The sequence below is a fragment of the Gavialis gangeticus genome, unplaced genomic scaffold, assembly GCF_001723915.1.
Source record: "Gavialis gangeticus isolate Ggan-Ray unplaced genomic scaffold, GavGan_comp1, whole genome shotgun sequence".
NCBI lineage: Eukaryota > Metazoa > Chordata > Crocodylia > Gavialidae > Gavialis > Gavialis gangeticus.
Window position 1 is genome coordinate 68,567,629 of NW_017729004.1, and position 5,608 is coordinate 68,573,236.

The window sequence follows — 5,608 nt, forward strand, 5'->3', positions numbered from 1 at the left end:
GTTCCTCCCTTCTAGCATGCCCACTTCTCCCCACATCTTAGTGTCTTCTGCAAATTTGAACAGGGTGCTTTTTACACCCCCATCCAAGTCGCTGATGAAGATGTTGAACAGTACAGAGCCGAGGACCGAGTCCTGCGGAACCCCAATGCCCACATCCCTCCAGGTTGAAGAAGACCCGTCCACCACCATTCTCCAGCCAACTAGTGACTCATTTGACTGTGTAGGTGTCGACGCCACAGTGTCCTAGTTTTTTAATGAGAATGGGGTGAGAGACAGTGTCGAAGACCTTCCTAAAGTCCAGAAAGACCACATCCACTGCTACACCTGCATCTTACCATGTCAAAAGTAATGGGAGACCAAAGTAACCATAGGTGCCTTATAGAATATGGAAGGAATTCTCATCATAGATGATACAGAGAAGGCTGAAGCATTTAATGCCCTTTTTACTTCAATTTTCACGAACAGGGAGCTATTAGAAGACCAGTTCGCAGCAAAGATAAGGAAGGAAACAAACAGCCAACAGCAGTAGAAGACCAGGTTACAGTTTACTTAGAGCAGCTAGATGCTATCAGTTCAGTAGGGCTGAATGGGATGCACCCTAAGGTACTAAAGGAGTTGGCTGAGGTCTTTTATAGACATTGGCTATCCTCTCTGAGAATTCATGGAGGTTGTGAGGTCTCAGATTAGTGGAAAAGAGAAAATACAATACTCATCTTTAAAAGAGGGAATAAAATCAGTGAGCCTAACCTGTATACACGGAAAGATCATGAAGTAGCTCCTCAAGGAATCTACAGTGAAGCACCTAGAGGAGAACAAGACCAGCAGACGCAGCCAGCATGACTTCACCAAGAGCACATCATGCCTGACCACCTGAAGTCTTTCTATGATAGGATGACAGGCTCTATGGGTAGGAGGAAAACAGTGGATGTAATATACCTTGACTTGAGCAAAACTTTTGACACAGTCTCTCATGCCGTTCTCATTAATAAGCTAAGGAAATACAGACTACTAGAAAAAAAGTACTGTAAGGTGGATACATAACTGGATGGATCAGTGTATTCAATGAGTAGTCATCAAAGGCTCAATATCTAGTTGGGAGAAGGTATCAAGTAGGGTTTCCCAAGGGTCTGTCCTTGTTCTGGTACTACCAAGTCCTCTGGGTGTTCCTGGGAATCAGCTACAACTGAGTGATGTTCTGCCTCCGGCTGCTTGCAGCAACTGCTGCTGGCTTTACCACTCAAGCCTGCTCTTATTGCTAGCAGCTGAGCCCTCTCTGTTGGAGGTAAAATCAGGCCTGAATTCATGGTAAGGCCATCCGGCTCTAAGTAGGTCAGCAGGCGACCTTTATTTGACTTATTATCTGTGGAGCAGGAACAGACCACCTGAAGAGGTGCTAAAGGAATGTGTCATGTGCACACAAGCATACTGTATGCATGTGGTAAAGTGGGATGCAATTCCTATTTTGATTGACAGAGTGCGTGTGTGTTGAGAGGGGCGAGTGGAGTGAAGAGAGAATCTGGGTGTGCCTGTATACACTGTGAGGGGATTGGAGAGTGAGTGAAGGTGAGAGGAGGAGCGTGAGGTCAGTCCAAGTCAGTGTGGCTGGGTAATTGTGTGAGAGAAAGAGAGACTGTGCGAGTGAATCATGGAGGTATGTAGAGCCGAGTATCTGTGACCCGTGAGGCTCCACCAGTTCCCATATTGGAGATCTTCTGTCTCTCAGCAAGAGTGACTACGGTTGGCTCCCTTCCCTCTTTCCCTAGTTTTATAAATACGTCATATCGGGGGCCCAATCTTATGGGGTTGCCATAGGCTCCTCTACAGATTAGTAAAGATTAAAGAAAACCACTCTGCCCAATGAGACTCAGTGCTCAGTCTCGAAGATTCGATTAAGCATCTTTATGATGCTTAGTTTCCGTTCTCACACTATGGATTTGGGTCTTCAGAGATAACATCCTTGTTAACAGCAGTATATGGAGATGAAAGGTAACAGACCTGATTACTTTCCCATCAGCCCTATTGCCTCTCTGCAAGTTTGCATACACAGTCAGGCCCTTACCTTCCTCTAAAAGTGCAATGTTTCAAAAAGTTAAATGAATAGAGGATATCAAACAACAAGAATGAACTTTTTGGAGAAAACAATGATTAAATCGAGACTTCCCGACCAGTGATTTAAACTGATTTGATTTAAATCAAACCTACCCTGAAAAAGCCAACAGTTTGCCCAGTTGTATTAAAAGGAGTGTCACTTGCAAATCAAGGGACGTGATTCTTCCACTCTGGTGGTAGTGGTGAGACATCACCTGGCAGTGTACTGTGTTGTTTTGGGCCCCACACTTCAAGAAGGATGTGGACAGTTTAGAAAGTGTCCAGTACAGATCAACAAAAAATGATTAGGGACCTGGGAGGAAAAACTTGTGATGTCCCTTCCAGTCCTGCTTTCCTAGGATCCTAAATGATCTTTCTTTCTTCCTCCAGTGGACTCATCCTTCAGTACATATATAAAGGTTTCTTTTTTTTTAATTCTTTGTAACCTGATGTCTCATTTCCCCTTTAAAGTCCATTTTATGTAAAAGTCTGAAAGTGATAATGAACATGAAACCTTACAATGAGATTTTTTTTTTCCTAGGGCTCTTGTCAATAGGATTAAAACTTTAAAATTTCAACTATTTATATAGCAATGTGACCATGGTCACTATTTTTTATTAAAGAATTAGTCCCTGGGTATACTGCTCAACTGATGAGAATAACATCTGCAAAACAAAATTTCAATTTATTATGGACAAGTTCTGCTGGGTTCTATTAGGAAATATTTTTAGAAGTAAGGCAGTTGAAAGTGGAAAGGTCACAGACAGAGGACCTGACAAAGCCTGTTAAGAGTAAAGCAGACTTACATACTTTCCATTAAAGATTTTCAGCCCAAGTACAACAGTTATGTAGTCATCTTACCATGACAATTGCAACTGGGAAGACAAAAAAAAAATCTAGTGATACTTTGCTTGTAAAAAAGCGTTCCCACTAATGAGAAGAAATTTACAAACCTAGGCTGAAGGGAATGAGGTCATCATGAAGAGGCTGCAAAGGACTAGTTGAATTCTATCTGAAGGGAGGAACTGGTCAAACCCTTTAGAGAAAAATGTGTATATATATATACGGGGTGTGTGTGTGGCCTCATACTTCTGTGGGATTCAGGCAAATAAAGCATTGCACCTCTGCAGAAACACATGCAGCACAGTCATTTAAGTTGATTAAAAAGAAGACCAAAGGAAGCATTAATACCAGAAATCAAAAATAACCTGAACAGAATCTATATTTGCATTCTTGTGAATACCACTGTATTCTGTGATACCTAGTACAGTATAACCTCATGAATCCAGCATGCTTGGAGCACCTGCCAGAAATTTGGGAAACTCCAGATTTTTGAAACTGGAGTGGTGGCTGGTCCCAGAGCAGGGGAAGGGGAAGATAGCAGTGGCTGGTCCCAGAGCAGTGGCACGGGGTGGTGGATGGCAGCAGCAGCCTCCACGTGCAAGCTTCCCCCTCTGCTGGAAATTAATCTTCCATTGTTTTGGTAGTGTAGGAGTGCTGTTGTAGCCACGATGGCCCAGGAAATATGAGAGAGGCAAATTTTTTTTGTGGGTGATATCTTTTATTGGATCAGCTGCAACATATCCAAAAACAGACATCATGAACTCTTTTCCTCTCACAACCTTCCATTCTGATATATTAAAAATACATACTAATTTAACATACTTTAACAATTAAATTGTGGTTTTCTGTGTAAAAAGGAGTAGTTCAACATAACTTTTTGGTAAATGACAGAGATTATCTAATGGCCACATCACATTTTACACTTCAGATAAGATAACTAAACTTAAAACACAAGCATCTCAACAAGCGAGCAGTAAAACATGCTAAGTGCAATTACAACATAGCAAAGTTACGATTGGGAGGAGTATCTCCAGAGTGTATTGACAAACATTCAACTATCATCTGACTGCCCCACAAAGACCATATGTGTTCAAGATTCCTGTGGTGCAGGGACTAGGGACCAATAAACTACTGATTGTCAGTCCCAGCCCTAACTTTGCATGAGAGCCATTTCAAGACAGCCAGTAGCAGAAACCTGGGTCAGCCCACGGATCCAGCAGCAGGTGCAGATCCAGCCACAGGAGCAGCACCCTCTCCAAGATTCAGCTCCCTGTGCCTCCCTCCACACACTGGCAAGTGCTCCTGGGCTACATAGTGGGCACCTGCTGACAGAGGAGGGTGGGCTCCTAGCATGGGGGGTAAATATGTTTACACACAGATGATGTGCAAGCTGTGGCACTCGGTGCCAGGATTGGGGGAGTGGAGGTGGAGTGGAGCATGGCAAACCCTTCTGAGAGTGTGCTGAGATTGCAATAAGTATTAATGTGCAATTGCTCAGAACACATTCTAACTTTTAATACAGCATGGTAATGCTTACTATGATCTAGGCAGAACAAGCACTAAGTGGCCCATGTGACAAGGGCCAAACTAAGAGTGTTTTTAACACACTGGGAGGCATTTTTGTGGGTAATAACTTTTATTGGACAAACTTCTTGATTGGGATAGATTTAGACTAGCTTTGAGGTATCACAGAATCCTTCCATGGATCTCTGGGAGAGAAGCGGGCACTGTAAAGCTAAATAGCAGATGGAACAAGGGCATGTGCAAAAGCTCCATATGTAAATAAAAACAGGATTCAAAACAAAATTAAAACAGGATACAAGACAAAATTATTAGGTACAGACAAGTGAAATATAGTAAAAATCTGCTAAATCTAAGAATAGAATCATTCAAGAGGATTGTTATCATTTGTGAAGCGCAGAGATTGGTGAGTATCAACTACACTACAATGAAACATGAAGTCATTGTCTATGTTGAGTCCCTGCCTCTTACTGTCCAATAGATTAATGAATTGTTGTTCCCAGGCTTGTTTTTAAAGGTGTTTTTAAATTTCTTGTTAGCATAAGAATGAGAAATTTACAAAACAATCAAGGGAATTTTCCCACAAAAATTCTTGCCTCATATTCCCTGGACTATCATGGCTACAACATCACTTCAAAATTAGCTTTAATATGTTGAGACTACTCATAGTGGCCAGCTTTGTTCTAAAAAAGATATACCAAAAAAAAAAGCAATGGAATCCAAAGCAGAGCCTGAATAGCCTCTTTTGTTCTTGCATCTTTAATGTAGGTTAAATGTAACTGGACTACTAACTAGGATTTTTAGTCTTAAGGGTAAAGGACAGAAGTTACATATACACTGGTTTAAGTCATCAGAAACTGGTTTAAACCTGTAAAAGAAGTTCAGTGAACATAAACCAGTTTCAAAATGGCTGAAACTGGCTTAAGATAAACCTGTCTGAATGTAGTATCAGACTTAACTGATTTGGATCAAACTGATTTATGAAACTTCTATCCCAGACCCCTTCCTAGTTCAAGTAAAATCACAGTCCCCCAGCATCCCAGCATGCTTTCCAGCCCTGGCCTGGGTTGGGCTGGACTGTCTGCTCCAGCAGGGAAAGGTCAGGGGATGGGGAGGGGAAGAGGAGGCAGGGACTACCCCTCCCCCCCACCAAGCA

The 5,608-nt window shown here is 42.2% G+C and overlaps 1 protein-coding gene across 2 annotated transcripts in view; it reads right to left on the reverse strand.

Moving 5' to 3' along the window:
• AGMO (alkylglycerol monooxygenase) overlaps nt 1-5,608 on the reverse strand; it is a 406,549-nt gene that overhangs the window by 271,628 nt on the left and 129,313 nt on the right. The gene's annotated exons all lie outside the window — the stretch shown is intronic.